The sequence below is a fragment of the Protopterus annectens genome, chromosome 9.part0 (assembly GCF_019279795.1).
Source record: "Protopterus annectens isolate FY-2018-M chromosome 9.part0, PAN1.0, whole genome shotgun sequence".
Taxonomy (NCBI): domain Eukaryota; kingdom Metazoa; phylum Chordata; order Ceratodontiformes; family Protopteridae; genus Protopterus; species Protopterus annectens.
Genome location: NC_056743.1, coordinates 1,321,634,420 through 1,321,650,433, shown reverse-complemented (window position 1 = coordinate 1,321,650,433; position 16,014 = coordinate 1,321,634,420). Strand labels below are relative to the sequence as shown.

Below are 16,014 nucleotides of genomic sequence, written 5' to 3'. Positions count from 1 at the left end.
CTTCTCTCAAGCTAAGCGTAGTGGTTTTTTTTTTTTTGTGATTAATCAATGCAGTTACCTTTCTTTAGTCAGTTTTCCCTTAAGATTATCTCTTCACCTTTAAACTTATATCTTTCCTACTGAAACCTACCCTCCACCTTTGGTAGTTCTCATACCATCATTAGTACTGTCCCTCTCCCCTACCTTTAGTACACCTTTTCCCTACCACTTTGTGGCATTTCTTAGTACCATTGTTGGCACTCTTTCTGTTTTTTTTTTTAACAGAAAATGTTTTTGACCTTAAACTCAGACAGCCACGCCAGGTGTGTTTATTGTTTGGGCGTTGACCACATCAATGTATCATGTGATATTTGTTCTAGTTTCAGCAACAGGATGTTGGCGGAACGCAAGAACAAGCTTATTCTGAAGGGTATGCTGAAAACACTTTTCTCTTAGGGTCTTTCTGGGATGGAGATCTCACCACCTTCTAAGCATAAGGATGTGAAAAAACAAAGAGAAACTGAGTCACTCGGTTTTTATATCTCTGTCCCTCCTCGGAACAGAGGAGACACCGGGCTTCTCCTCATGTGCCGTTGGCGCAGACTACTTCGGCACCAGGCTCCATGTCTTCTCCCTTAATGCTGCCCTTAATTTTGACTCCAACCACTGTACCAGTTTCGCCACTATCTCCCTTGGTGCCAACCTTGGTTTTGACACCAGCTCCAACTACTGTATCTGCATCGGCACCATCCTGGCTCCACTGACACAGTTGGTTCCAAAGGTTGAGCACCTTCCCAGAACCAGATATTCTCCCTCTTATGACCACTTTTTGGGACACCAGTTTAGCCCATTTCTTGAGACCAGATTCTCCATCGGCAGCTTCCTTCAGATCCACCATCGGGAGCTTCCTTCAGATCCACCAGGAGTCTTTCAGAACAAGATGTGAGGGTTGTGGACCAGCTTTTGGCAGTTAGAGCATTACCCAGCCCTGCTAGGTCTTTATTCCCTATTGGAACAGAAGCTCTCATGGCATATTCACCTGTAAACCCTCCTCCGGCCTCCTCCCAGGTCCCTGAGACTTCGGTACAGATGGCCATCCCGGTGCATTCCGTCTCGGCTCTGACAGCGGACGCTTCCTTGTCAGCACTGGTTACTCTTGGTCCAATAGCTGTGTTGGAACTGGCACACTCTCGGAGTAGTGATTGGGCCATCAGCACCATGGCTCCTAGTTCGGTGCCTATTTTTGTGGTGGTGCCGTCTATGGCCATGGCTCTCCCAGCAGCTACCGGTCCTCTCAGAGCTTCTCAACTGGAGGAGGGCTCCTCAGAGTGGGGTGTGACCCCAGTTCCAAGGTTGTCCATCTCGGTTCCGGGCTCCCATCTCTCCTTGGGCGGGCCTGCTTTCCAGTTGATGGGAGAGAATCCTTGCCTCAACAGGCTCGCAGTTGGCACCACTGGCATAGACACCAAAACCCCCCTCTAGCATGCAGGTGTCCCAACCCCCTATTCTGGGATCCAGAGCATGGAAGCCGTGAAACCTTCCCTTGAAGGGAAACCTTTCTCCGGAGTCCTCCTCAGAAGACCTCACCGGGGAGCCACCCTGGAAGAAATTTTGCAAGAGGAAGCATCTTGATTCCCCTGAAGAATCCATCACTGAAGACCCCGATTGTGATGAGGGAGAAGGGTCCCCACGGTCTCCCCCGGAAGACGTCTCATTTGGAGACATTCTCGAGATCCTCAAGCAGAGGAGAGACTGGAAGTCCTCCAACCCTTCGGAGGAGGAATTTGTTTTCTTACAGGCTTTCCATGCTCAGCCATCTACTTTCTGGATGACTCCACCTGTGGATGATCTTATTAAACTTACTGTGCAGTGTGCCTGGAAGGCCCTGGACAACATCCCCATAGGCCAGATAAAATTTTATCCACCCCTGAAGACCAGCCCAATTGGTCCAAGCAGTTGGTAGTGGATTCCATGGTCATGGCAGCGGTCACCAACAGGGAACTGGCAGAAGATAGTTCCACTATTCATTCCCCGAACAGGGAGTCTCAGGCTATGGACAGACTGGGGAAGTGGGCCTACGCTTCAGTGACCTTTGCCATTCAGTCACTGAATTATCTGGCACACTTTACTCACCTCCAAAAAGACCTAATCTCAGAAATGTCTGCCTCTTTTGTGGGGGTACTGCCTGAGGAGGTGCGTGATACTGTTGCTCTCAGCTAGCTACCCTGGAATCCATCTTCAACTACTCAATGCGCTTGATCTCTCATACTACCAAGGGGGCAGCTCGAGTAGCCGCATCAGGCATAGTCATGAGACGGCATGCTTGGATGCATTTGTGTGACTTCGCAGACCCCTTTAAATCCTCCTTTGTCAATGCGCCCGTTGACAAATCTTCCCTTTTTGGTCCCAAAGTAAGAGACACCATCACGTAGTGAGAAGGATGGAAAGACCTTGTCTGCTGTGGGCATATGTTTTAACACCCCCCCCCCCCGGAGACCCTACTCCAGGAACCAGAGGGGAGGAAAATTGTGGTTCAAGAAGTTCCAAGGATCTTTTTGTGACACTTGTGATGAGCAATCCCCCTGGGGCAGAGGGGGCAACTCATCCAGAAGACACCCCTTTCAGGGCAAAGGGGGACCACGCATCCAGGGAGCCAGAGACTCCTCAGGCTGACTCTTCCAGAGCTCCTGAACAGCGGCCCAATTGCTTTCCTCTGGAAGCAGACGAGGTTCAATTTTCCTTGCACCTACAGGCCTGGCAACTCATAACAACGGATGTGTGGGTGCAGAGAATAATATCCAGAGGCTATCGTATCCCAGACCCATAAAAACATATCCCCAATGTCCCACCCAATCAGAGGGAGGCTGCAGCCTTAGAAATCAAAAAGCTGCTAAGAAAAAAAAGTCATCCAGCCAGTCCCACCAGACCAGAGAGGATCCGGGTTTTTGAGGTTCTTTTTAGTGCCAAAAGAGACAGGGGACTGGAAACCGATCTTGGATCTCAGCTTACTAAACAAATTCATAAAACCTCAAAAATTCCGGATGGCCACGGCACAGTCCATCCTCCCCTTTCTGGGGAAGGGCAACTGGATGTGCTCTATAGAAGTCCAGGACGTGTATTACCACATAAAGATGGACAAACGCTCCCGGAGATTTCTCCGCTTCCGGCTGGGAGCCAATCACTATCAGCTCAGGGTACTGCCCTTTGGTCTCACAATGGCTCCCAGAGTGTTCACCAAATGTATGGCAGTAATAGTAACTCATCTCTGACTACAAGGATTCCAGGTGTTTCCATATTTAGATGATGGGCTCCTCACCGCCACAACCGGGAATCTTCTCGTTCTCATTCTCTTACACTCAAGGCCCTGCTCTTCGCCTAGGTATAACGATCAACATGGACAAATCACAAAGTCTCCAACAAGAGCACTAGAATTCATTGGAGCAATCTTCGACAACGTCCTGTTAAGCTTCCCTTTCTCCTCACAGGCTCTCAAAATTGGTCGATCTCAACTCACCCACTTGACCACATGATACGCCTTACAAACCTTTTCAAGAAAGAAATTCTTTGATGGATAAAGCCAAAGCAAATCTTTGGTGTCGACCGTTCTGTCTTCCCCAGCCCAGGGCCACAGTGACCACGGACGCTTCCCTGTTAGGGTGGGGGGGGCATTTCCAGGGAAAGACGATGAAGGCCAATTTGCACATAAATGTCGTAGAATTAAAGGCAGTTCTCTTAGTGTTGCAAGAGTTCCACACATCCCTTCCTTCCGGGGCCATTGCAATTCAATCGGACAATATGTCAGTTGTCTGGCACATCAACAAACAAGGTGGATCCAGGTCTTACCACGAGTCAGGAGGCCATGAGAATTTGACAATGGGCGATGGCTTTCAACCACTTTCTCTCAGCAATGCACATTCCTGGGAGTTCCAATCTTATTTCGGACAATCTGAGCAGGAACATTTTGATGCCTCACGATGGTCCCTCAGTCCTACAATAGCAGATCAGATCTTCCGCGGTTGGGGCAGGCCTTGCTGCGACCCATTTGCTTCTCCCCTAAACAACAAATGCAGAAGCTATTTTGCCCTGATCTCCCCCCTCAAGGGGAGTCACCAGTGGATACTCTGATACACAATTGTCCCCAGGGTCTGCTGTATGCCTTTCCCCCCATTTCCTCTTATCCCAAAATTCCTCCAGAAAGCTCAAAGGTTGAGAAGCAGGGTGATCCTCATTGCCCCTTATTGGCCCCATCAAGTCTGGTTCCCTCTCCTATGGCCTCACCTGATCCACAGCACGTGGATCCTGGATCAATCCCAAGGTCTGCTGCCTCATCCTCTGGGACGGATTCACCCCAATCTCCACAGCCTCAAGCTCACAGCTTAGTTTCTCCACTTCCAATGATTGCCAGGCTACCTGATATTTCATCACCTGTTCGTGAGATTCTTCTGGCTTCACACAAACCTTCCACCAGGAAAATTTATTCTAGTAAGTGGACTAGGTTCTCTAGATGGGCCAAAGAACAAAACAGACCTCTTTACCATGCCTATTCAGAAGATCCTTCAATATTTCACTACCCTGCTGCACGCAGGAGCTACAGCATTGATGATTACAGTACATTTAGCAGCTACTGCAAATTTTCAAAATGGAATCGACAATTCATCTGTTATGTCACACCGACTGTGCAAAACCTTCATGAAAGGAGTATTACATATTAAACTTCCTGTCAAGCCTCCTATAGAGCCTTGGGACTTGACACTGGTGCTTCAGTCGTTAACAAGTCCTCCTTTCGAGCCTTTTAACTCATGTGATATGAAATTTTTGTCTTGGAAAACTCTACTTCTAGTAGCCCTTACCTCAGCAAGAAGAGTATACGAGTTGCAGGCCTTGAGTGTCAAGAGACCTTACTTGATTTTTCATAGGGAAAGAGTGTCCCTACGTACTGACCCCAAGATCATTTCTGGGTTTTCCATTAATCAATCTACTGACCTACCAGTTTTCTTCCCTCATCATTCAAATAGAGGGGAATACCTTCTGCATACCCTCAGTGTTCATAGGCACCTTAGCTTCTACTTTGACAAAACTAAATCTTTACTTGGAAAAAGCTAAATCTTTCACAAAAACGGATCAATTGTTTGTGGCCTTTGCAAGACCCAGACTGCGTCTTCTTGGCTCAGAAATGCCATTATCTTCATCTACCATCAGAACAAAGTGTCTTTACCTCCCAGAATAAAGTTTCACTCTACTAGATCGATGGCTACTTCAGTTGCCTTTCATTCCAGAGCATCTATGGATGATATCTGCGCAGCAGCCACTTGGGCAAAACCTCATACCTTTACCACTCATTACAAATTGGATTTTGCCTCCAGGGAACGAGCATCTTTTGGTTCTATGGTGCTCAGGAATGTCCTTCCTTAGGGCCACCCAGGACTCGAGTAGCTGGGGACTCTGTCCTAACAGTAAAAAATGAATAAAGATTTACAACATCAGATAAAGAAGTTATGTCCTACCATTACTTCCCGCTCTCCTTCCCCCTGCCTGGACTCATGGTGGACTTTAGGATTTCCTTATTAGTTAAGGTATTTGCTGAGACAAGGCCTACTATGGTCACTTATTACTTCTATACTATAATGGTGGGCAAACTCTATCTGAAGAGACTAAGAGAGGGGCATTATGGGTAGGTCTTAGCTGAGAGTTTTTGGCTGGCGCATGCTTGGCAACAGCCGTGTCGGTTCAAAGGGCAGAACCGAAGTCCTAACAGTAATGAATGAATAAAGATCTACAACACAGATGGAATGTTATGGTAAGACAAAGCACAGTTGTGTACACTTACCATAAATGTAAATGTTCGAGTGTATTCACTGTTGCAGTCCTTACAAATGGGTCATCTGGCTCACTGTAGCCCGCAGTCAGCCAGAATACCAAAGTCCTTGGTATAGGACGTCGGCTGCCTCTGGAATAAGCCTGATGCCAGGACGTCAGGTATAAAGGCAGGCAGCCAACATAATTTCCTCAGTTTTTCTTGCCATAACTGTCAGGAGCCCCCACAAAAAATAGTAGGACCAGGTAAAGAAAAAAATCCAGTCTGTGCCCTAGGAAAAAAGGGGGATGAAGGGGGGGGGGGCCAGGACTGCAACAGTGAATACACTCTAACATCTACATTTATCGTAAGTGTACACAACTGTACTATGTTCATAGTGTTTCACTGCTGCAATCCTTACAAATGAGTAGATTCCCAAAGCCGAGGAAAAAAACAAAAAGGGGGGAGAAACACCAAAGCTTAATGGTTGGTAAGAATGCCCTGCAACACTGTAGTGGCAAAACCAGCCCTGGACTTAGAAAACAAGGGTAGATTGTAATGTTTGGTGAAAGTGTGGACAGAGGTCCAGGTAGCTGCTTCCAGGATGTCCTTAGTAGGTATACCTCTAAGTAAAGCTGCTGAGGTAAAGGTAGCTCTAGTAGAATGGGTCCTAATGCCCTGAGGAGGAACCTTGCCATGCTGTAACAAAAGTGAATACAATCAGCAATCCACTTAGAAATAGTTTGTTTAGAAACCGCTTTGCCCTGGGCTCCAGGAGCAAAACTGACCAACTGATCTGACTTCCGGAAAGATTTAGTCCTACCCAGGTAAAATCCAAGTTGCCTATGCACATCCAGAGAATGTAGCAACCTTTCTCCTCTATTTTGAGGATTAGGAAAGAAGGTAGGCAGGTGGACAGACTGGTTAAGAGTCAGGCTAGAAACCATCTTAGGCATAAAAGAAGGATTAGTCCGAAGAGAAATCCGATCCACATGGAAAGTGATAAAAGGCTCTACTGCCATTAAGGCCTGCAGATCAGACACTCTTCTAGCTGAAGTAATGGCCAAAAGAAATGCAGTTTTCCAGGAGAGAAACTTCAAAAGGAGGCAGAGTAAGTTTCTCAAGCACAAAATTAAGATCCCAAGCCGGAGTAGGTGCCTTCTGGGAGGCTTTAAATTGCTAATTCCCCTGAGGAACTGTTTCATTAGGGGATGAAAGAAAATGGGTTGTTCAAAGGAACAATGAGCAGAAATAGCTGAAGCATGAATCTTGATAGAAGAGAAGGAAAGTCCACCATTAAGTAAACCTTCCAGATAATCAAGAATTAGAGGAAGAGTAAGTTGACATGGGTCTTCTCTAGTTTGCATCCAGAAGGAGAATCTTTTCCACTTACCTGCAGAAGATTTCCTAGTACTAGTCCTTCTGGTCTCACGAAGGGCCTCCACTACCTGTTGAGAAAGGTCTAAATTATGAGCCAGGCAGTCAAATGCAGAGTCTGCAGGTGAGGATGCAGAATCTTAGAGATTTGGTATCAGGGGAAGATGCCAAACCAGAGACTGGGAGAGACTGCGAAGAAGTGGATACCAATGCTGCCTGGGCCAGTCTGGAGCTATGATGATGGCCCTTGGTTTTTCATCCCTTATCTTTAACAGCACTCTGGGAAAAAGAGGCAGAGGAGGGAATGCATAGATTAATAGCTGTGTCCAGGGGAAGGACAGAGCATCCACTTTCCAAGCTTTGTTGTGATGATCCCTGGTGCAAAAGGTTGGAAGAAGGTGGTTGGTCGGACAAGCAAAGAGATCCATCAGAGGAGTGACCAAACGCTGAATGATGCGATGGAAGATGGTTTTGTTTAGTTGCCACTTGAGGATCCAGGACCTGCCTGCTCAATTGGTCTGCCAATGTGTTGAGCCTTCCTGGAATAAACTGGGCTATCAGATGTATGCCCAAAGAAGCTGCCATGGACCATAGTCTCATGCTTTGTCTGCACAGGGGGTAAGAGTGAGTCCCTCCCTGCTTGATGTACCACATGATTGTAGTGTTATCTGTCCTGACTAGAAGAGTACCAGGAGAGAGAAGATGCTTGAAAGCCATCAAAGCCTGCTGAACTACCATAATTTCCTTCAGATTTATGTGCAGTTGAGCTTGTTGATAGGTCCAAGTTCCCTGAATGCATGTGCCCCCAGATGTGCTCCCAAGCGTAGTCCGAGGCTTCCGTGGTGAGAGTCTGGCTGGCAGGAAGTGGACAGAAAGGTAGGCCTTTGTTCTGTGCACAGGCTGTTGCCCACCAAATGAACTCCATTTGCAGGCAGGGAACCAGAGGAAGAATCAAGTCTAAATCCTGAGTGTGTTGACACCAAAGGTTTTTGGGGTACCATAGTGTTTTCTTCATATGCAGTCTTGCATATGGAATCATTAGAATACATGAAGCCTTGAACCCCAGGGCTTGCAGGAATTGCCTTGCAGAGAGCTGGGTCATGCTTGCCAAGTCCTTGAAGTAATTAGAAAGATCCATATGTTTCTCTTGAGGGAGGGATACCATCTGGGCAACTGTGTTCAGACTCGCTCCCAGGAATACAATCTCCCTGGTGGGTACCAATTTTTACTTCTTTTCATTGATTGTGTAGCCCAAGGAGGTGAGAAGGTTCTTTACAAAGTCCAAATCCTTTAGAAGTTGCTCTGGAGAGGTTGCTTGAATAAGGCAATCGTCCAAGTAAGGGTAAATGTGAATGTTCCTTTGTTTGCAAAAGGAAACGACTGGAGCTAAACATTTTGTAAAAACTCTGGAGCAATAGATAAGCCAAAGGGCAGTGCAGAGAAATGGAAGTGCCTGTTCCCCACTCTGAAATGAAGGAACTGCCTGCAGCTCTCTCTTACAGGAATGTGCAAGTAAGCTTCTTTTAGGTCCAAGGTCATCAGCCAGGAATCCTTGGCCAGCATTGGCAACTGCTGAAGGGTGAGCATCTTGAATTGGGAATCACCAGAAAAGTGTTTAGAATGGACACATCCAGAATAGGGCACCAGGTGCCCCCTTTTTTGGGAAACAGGAAAAGTCTTGAGTAAAAACCCTGGCCTATCTGTAGTGCAGAAACTGTCTCTATTGCTCCCAGGTTTAGCAAGGAAGAAACTTGTTTTTCCTGCTTCTACCCTTTGAAGCTGGGAGATACCTGGGTATCCTTGGAGGACAAGGAAGGTGTGAAAGAATTTGTAGCCTTGGGATACTATTTTTAGCACCCATTTGTAGTCTGTGATAGTGTGCCAGACATCTGCAAAAATGGCTAACCTTCCCCCCAAAGGAAACCCTGGGCCCGCAAAGGCAAGCAGGGGAAAGCCGGAGTCATTGCGAATGTTTGCTTTGGGACGTCTGCTTAGAACTCCCAGGTTTGGAAGATGCAGCCTGACGGTGTTTAGTCTTGTGAGGGGTGGAATTCTGTCCCCTGGAAGACCTGTAGCCCCTGGATCTAGTATGACCCTGCTTTCTAGGGTCAGGAAAAGTCCAACTCTTAGAAGAGTAATGCCTGTTAAAACAAGGAGGCTGAACTTGCAGAAAGTCCTTAACAGTTTGCATAGATTTAGCCTTGTCCTCCAGTTTCTTCAACACCTCTTCTGCTTTGCTTCCAAAAAGATTGTCCTTATGCAAAGGCACATCCAGTAATTTAGACTTTACAGGTTCAGAAAGGGGCTGTTCCCAGAGCCAAGCATGTCTTCTGATAACAGAACCAGTGGCTGCTGCTCTGCAAGAAGCTTCCAAAGTGTCAAAACCACAATGTAGTGAATGTTTAGTAACCAGAGTGGCAGAATTCAATACGCCTTGCATGTCCTTATTCTCCATCAGGGAAGGAACACCAGCAATTTTAGCCTTGATAGCCTCCAAAGTATGCTGCTGATACTTGGGCATATGAAAGAGACAATTAACAGACCTAATAGCCAGGGTGGAAGTATAAACCTTTTTACCCCACCTATCTAAGGCCCTAGATTCCCTGTCAGAAGGAACAGAATTTTTAGCAACCGTGGCTTTAACACCTTTAGGGCCCTGAGAAATAATCTCTGCATCAGCAGTAGAATTCTTGAAAAGAAACGGATGAGAATCAGGAACTCTATAATACCAGTTAGGCTTTCTGGGAGCAGGAGGAACAGAATTTGGTGTCAAAGAATTCTCCATGAACACATCATCCAAAACAGGAGGAACAGCCAAAGGCTTATGCTGAGGCAAATCAAAGAACTCCCCAATCCGCTTCTTAGACTGAGGGAAATCCTGACTTTCTCATCTAAAATGCTCCCTGAGGGTATTCAGAGTATCCCCAAAAGAGAAATCTTCTGGGGGGGGGGGGGCAGAAGGGATGGAGTCTTCAGCATCAGAGTCCTCAAAACCAGAAAAAAGCTGAGAATGTCCATCAGCAGAGTTGCTAGAAACTTCTGAATCTGAGGCAGACAAAACATCTGGGGACGATTCCCTAGCCCTCTTAGGAGGAGGAGGTTGAGAGCCCTTGATAAGAGTTAAGAGATCACTAGCCACCTTAACCATCTGAGCCAGAGGTAATTGAGGGGAGGCCGATGACTGTTTAGTAGTAGACTTCCTGCAGAAAGGCTTCCTAGAAAGCCGAAGGGAATCGGGAGGCCTAGCCACCGCAGAAATGTAGGCAGAGGTCATCGGCCTGGATCTGGTCTCCAGGCAGAGAAAAGAGGCCTCAGAAGCCGGTGCCTGCCTAGCAGCTCCAAATCCATCAGAAGCGATCACTGGCGGAGGGTCCAAAGGCAAGGTAGAAGTCTGAGAAATGGAGGACTCAGGAAAGGCCTCCAAAGATGCAGTAAGAATGAAAATCACGATGCGGAATCTGTTTTCCACAGGCAAGACAATTTTCTTTGACATTTGTTAAAGCAAGAAAAAGGGGTCCTCAACGGGGTACTTATCTGAGAATGTCTTCAACTTTAGAAGTCGGAATACAAAAAGAAGGTAAATTGGCCGACTGGCACTTGTGCGAATTGCTTCTGTTTCGGGTTCTGCAGCAAGAAAGACTGAGGAAATGATGTTGGCTGCCTGCCTTTATACCAGACGTCCAGGTGTCAGGATTATTCCGGAGGCAGTCGACGTCATACACCAAGGACTTTGGTATTCTGGCCGACTGCAGGCTATTGGGAGCCGGATAACCCATTTGTAAGGACTGCAACAGTGAAACAAGATGAACATCATCTTTTTTCCAAGACACATACTTCAAAGTTACCAACCCCCAAAGGATTGAAGAGTTGACAGGCAATCTGTTAATCATGGACTACAAGTCTCAAGGTGATGAGAGGTTCTTCAAGGGAGAAGAGAAATTCAAAATTTTCTAGGGGCTGCTTGACCAGCTGATACTAGGCCACAGTCCTGCCTTAGACAAGGTTATAATGTGCAAAAACAGAAACCATGTTCATAGGTTCACAGGTCATAAATTAGTAATAGGCTAACTGCCCTTGTGGGCCATTTTAAAACTAGCCCAATTACCCCATGTGAGAATAAAGCCTTGCACCTTGTGTGTGTAAGGTAAACATCTTAACCATTATGCCTACCTCCCTCCCTGCACTACAACTGCGGAATAACTTGACAACTAAATTGCATGAGTCACTGAAAGGAGTCAAAAACTGTATACTGACCTAAATGGATGAATACTACCTTAAAATGCTGGATTTCTTATCTCAAAAGGAGAGTGGGTTTTTGCCTGGCTATGGTCACTGGTGGACGGCAGGAGTTCTGACACCAGCAGGCAAAAATCTGGGGGAAGTGCATGTAAATAGTCTGCAGTGGAGAGTATGCTCATGGTAGCATATGCATACAAACTGCTCTGACATCAATACAAATCATGATGAAAGGGTATGACTAAGGACAGGGCAAAGGGGAAAAGGCTCCCTTACTTACGGGACAGCACTGTACTAGTACAACCAATTTGGTTCCTTGCTGCAGAGGCCGAGGAGGAGTACCTACGTCTGAGTAATCTCAGAAGACTGTCCACTCCCCTTCACCATGCAACAATCCTAGGGCTATGGCCAAGTGTCCAGTGAAACCTACTTTGCACAGCTGGGAGGCCTAAGGGTCTCTGATGCTCAAGAACATTCTTCAGTCTGTTTTTTCTGCATGGAAGCAGGATAGGCCCAGATGATAAGTGGATACTGGAGTGTGTGGGTGTCTGCAGGAAATGTGGCCCACTTCTACATCTAGAAATTTTAAACCAGATAGTGAGGGGACTGACCAAAGAACCTTCTCCAACATGACATACCCAGGCACTTTCTTGAAAGTGTAAAGCTAAACCATGCCATCCTCCACAAATTCAAATTTATGAAGATGGCTTGAAAAAAAAATCACTATCATAAAATTAATGAAAACCTTCCCTAGTTTCATAGGAGGTTACTAGGCCAATGGCCCTAGGGCCTTTACAAGCCTAGCCATGTTATAACACTGTTCCCATTGACCTTGGTTAGATGGTCATTATTTGCAGAGTGAGTCTATAATCAGCACCAACTGTCCTTGTCCAGGAGTAACATAGGTGCCACCCCCAAGGTGAATTTATGATCCCCCATCCAATTGTCTAGGTTGAGCTTGAATAGGGTCATTGAGGCACTCTGCTTCACGTAAACTGGGAGTTTACTCCAGAGGAGCTGCAATCACTGGGCCATATATCGGTCTCTCCAGCATGTTTTGTTAAAGTCACAGGCTAGGTTGAGATCCCTTGGGTGAGCGACTTGTCCCATTTGATTTCTGGATAAATAGTAACAGCTGTGTGTGTGTGGGGGGGTAATTCCACAGCTGAAAGCCAAAATTCAAAGACAGCAGAAAAATCTTACGCGGCCTCTTAAAATTGGACATTGTGAGAAACTCTCAACCACTGACACATGCCTGACCCTAATGGCCTAGCCAAAGCATCAGCAAATTCAGAATCATACAGAAACACATTGTAGTCTACTGTGGCAAGAGCCTTGACTTGTTCTTCCATGATCCCAAAATTGGAGAGGAATGAAAACCTCTACAGTGCTTAACTCATTAGGGAGGACTACAATTTGGATGTCAGGACACAACATGTTAAGCTGTGGTCTTGTACTCCTGTGCTGTGCCAAAAAGAACACAAGAGTTTACTCTTGGAACGTCTATAGCAAGTCCCTCATCCAACACAGTAGTAAGGTGTATTAAGACTGCATAAATGATAAAAAGCTCCTCCTCTTTAGATATTCATCCCAATGTTTCTAGGAGAAAAGATACGAACCGGAAACCTCCTGCATAGTGTGAATGAGAACTTCTCCAAAGAAATGGTCTAGAAGAGAACTAGAAAGATTATGGTCTCAGTATCCTTATCCAGAGATTTGAACCTCAAGATATTTCAAGCCCCCTCCCTTCTGTCTTAGGTCTAGGTTAGGCAGACTTGAGCACAGCTGACATATGCAGGATTCAACATGTGATGGGCGCACGGCAGCAGGTGTTGGGTGATGTGACACCAGTATGTGGGAACATATCTGCTTAAGGTAGCATGGGATCAGCAGAGGCCTGCAGCATGCCTGTTCATGTTCCCAAATACATGCTCTAAAACCCAAAAGGACCAGGTCCAGGCAAAAGCACTACCTAAAGGTATGGTCTAGATCTAGCAGACCTGGCATGAAAGACCACAGTCGACCCTCCTCATCATTAAGCCCTGCTAGAATTGATAGAAGGCATGGAAACACAGTCCTAGGTCCCAATTCTTAATATTATACTCTTATATGGGAACTCCAGGGCCTGCTTTGTAGAAGCAGTGCTGGGATCCATTTTCCCAAAGGCCCAGTCTCGGCTGCAAAATAAGACAAGTACAAATGGGGAGCAAGTGACACAGGAGGACAGTAAGGCATGCCAGGTGGATGTAACAAATGCCTGACCCGCCATCTCCATCTTCTGATGCCATTCAAGCATGGACCTGGGTCTTTCAAGGACTCTCTTAATACTCAATCTGGATGCTCAGCTGTCACTATTTAAAAATAAAAAAGATTAGGCCAAAACTTTTACATTTTCATGTCTTTAGGTGTCCAAGTTGAAATAAGTGCTTACAGCAGTGCTTTGCATTGATTCTACATTCAACGAGCATGACAATGCCAGCATACGGCTCACCTTCTTTTCTGCAAGTCATATTAAATGCTTTGCTGTTATAATATTCTTGGGCATCAAATGCAGGGCGCTTCACAGTGAATGTCAGGATCGAGATCCAAACTGTACCAGTAACAGAAATAAATGCATAGTACAAGATTTAGTCATGTTCTGCTAGTCCAACATATAAACACAGCACACATGCTCCACGAACCCCAGAGTTTCAAAAAAAGGCAAACCAGGAAAGGAGAGGTAGAGAAATCCCTTAAATCATAACCTAAATGTAAACCCACCAAGGAGAGCCCACAATCTCTGACAGAAAACATTATCTTCTAGAAAGCTGCATGCTTTGCATTGTACGAGTCCAGAGAGAAATATCTTCAAGGTATCACTAATACACACTGTGCAACAGTAGTAACAGCTTTCATTGTCCTTCTCAAACTGTTAATTCTACAGCCATTTTTAAAGCTGCTACTTGGGTCCCCAGTCCCTACATCTGCAAAGAGTTAGGTCAGACAAGGTCTCTAAAGCCACAAGTGACTTTGCTTCCAAAGATCGTAAAGGCACGTTTACTGAAATCTCCATCCAACTTCTGAATATATAGGCTTGGTATCTTACTCATCCAGTACTGTGAAAACAGGATCAATGATTCAGTACAGAACAAGTGTGTGAGATACTTGCCATAATAGATGGTTCAAGTACTTATGTCTTCAGAAAGGCTTTGTGTCTTACTTTTACAGGACTTGTGAAGTTCATCCACATTGTAAGCTGATGTAAGAACGTGCTAAATGGTGAAAAGTCAGCCTTGTTATGCCTGTATTCCTCTCACAGGATAGAATGGTACATCAGTACTTCACTGTGAAAAGACACTAATGGCTGGACAACAGTGCATGACAGCACGTGTGTGTGTGTGTGTGTGTGTGTGTGTGTGTGTGTGTGTGTGTGTGTGTGTACAGTGATAAATTTACAGCCTTGTCTTAACCTCTGTTCCCCCAAACTAGATGGTGTTCATGATTAGCAAGGAATAGGCCCTAAATATCTGTGATGGGTGTGCTTTGGCACTGCCTAACCAGTATTTCTGTTTGGGTTCATTTGTAATATATGTGTAGTAGAGTCTGTGGTTAATCGTCGTAACCGTGTGAAGGTTAACAGATAGACAGCTTCCCTATATATTCCCATCACTGGGGAATGGTAGTGACTGCCCTATTGCAAATCACGTCACATACAAATTCTCACTAGATTTTAATATTTATTTTCATTCTGTGGAGGTAGCCGCAGTGGTGCAGTGGTGGCACCGTCGCCTCACAGCAAGAGGTTCTCCCGTTCGATTCTTGGCTGGAGCGTCTTCTGTGTGGAGTCTGCATGACCTCCCGCGGTCGAGTGGCATTCAAAAGACATGCGTGAATCGACGTGCCTTCATTGAAGGTTGGGCGTTCAGCTGGCACCTCGGCACCATGAAAATCTACTACCAATCATTAGCGGACCGGAGTTCCGCTGTGGCCCCCCCTAACTGGAAAGAGCCGAAGGAACAACATTTTCATTCTGTGGAGCCTTTGCTGCTTCAGGATTTTTTCCTGTGGCCACAAGAGATGTTCTGCTCATGCTTCATGTTCTACACCAGGTTAATGAAATAGCTCCTTAATTTGTATCTGTAACAGCATTAGCCTCAATCTTATTATATTTTATACAATTTATAGTTTCTTGCTTCTTTTGCCTATACCTTACACTACTATCACCACTATACAGTCACCTAACATTTTTCTCCCTTTTGCTTCTTCCCTATCCATACCCTACACTTTACTAAACACAAGTTTCTATCTTCTACTTTCCCTCTTCTATAATTCTCCTCCTCTCTCAATCCTGTATTATAAGACATGTATACCAAGTACATTATAATAAACAAACATTTAGATATCAAGCAGAATCATACGGATCTAAATCATATAATTAAGACCACTTGTCTCATTTATACAGTCTTCTTAGTAATATCTAACTGATGTGCAAGTACGTTTCCTGTAATATATGTAAAACTGATGTGCTATCCATTATTGTACATTCTTTCTTGTATGTACAAACATTCACTGTTGCTCTGTAATAAACCAATGTAATTTGCTAACCGTCTCTGGAGCTTTTCTCCCCAGGCCTCAGCTGAAAATGGGCA

The 16,014-nt window shown here is 45.6% G+C and overlaps 1 protein-coding gene across 1 annotated transcript in view; it reads right to left on the bottom strand.

The window, feature by feature from the left end:
• Positions 1–16,014, bottom strand: part of GGCX (gamma-glutamyl carboxylase) — a 425,060-nt gene that overhangs the window by 314,803 nt on the left and 94,243 nt on the right. The gene's annotated exons all lie outside the window — the stretch shown is intronic.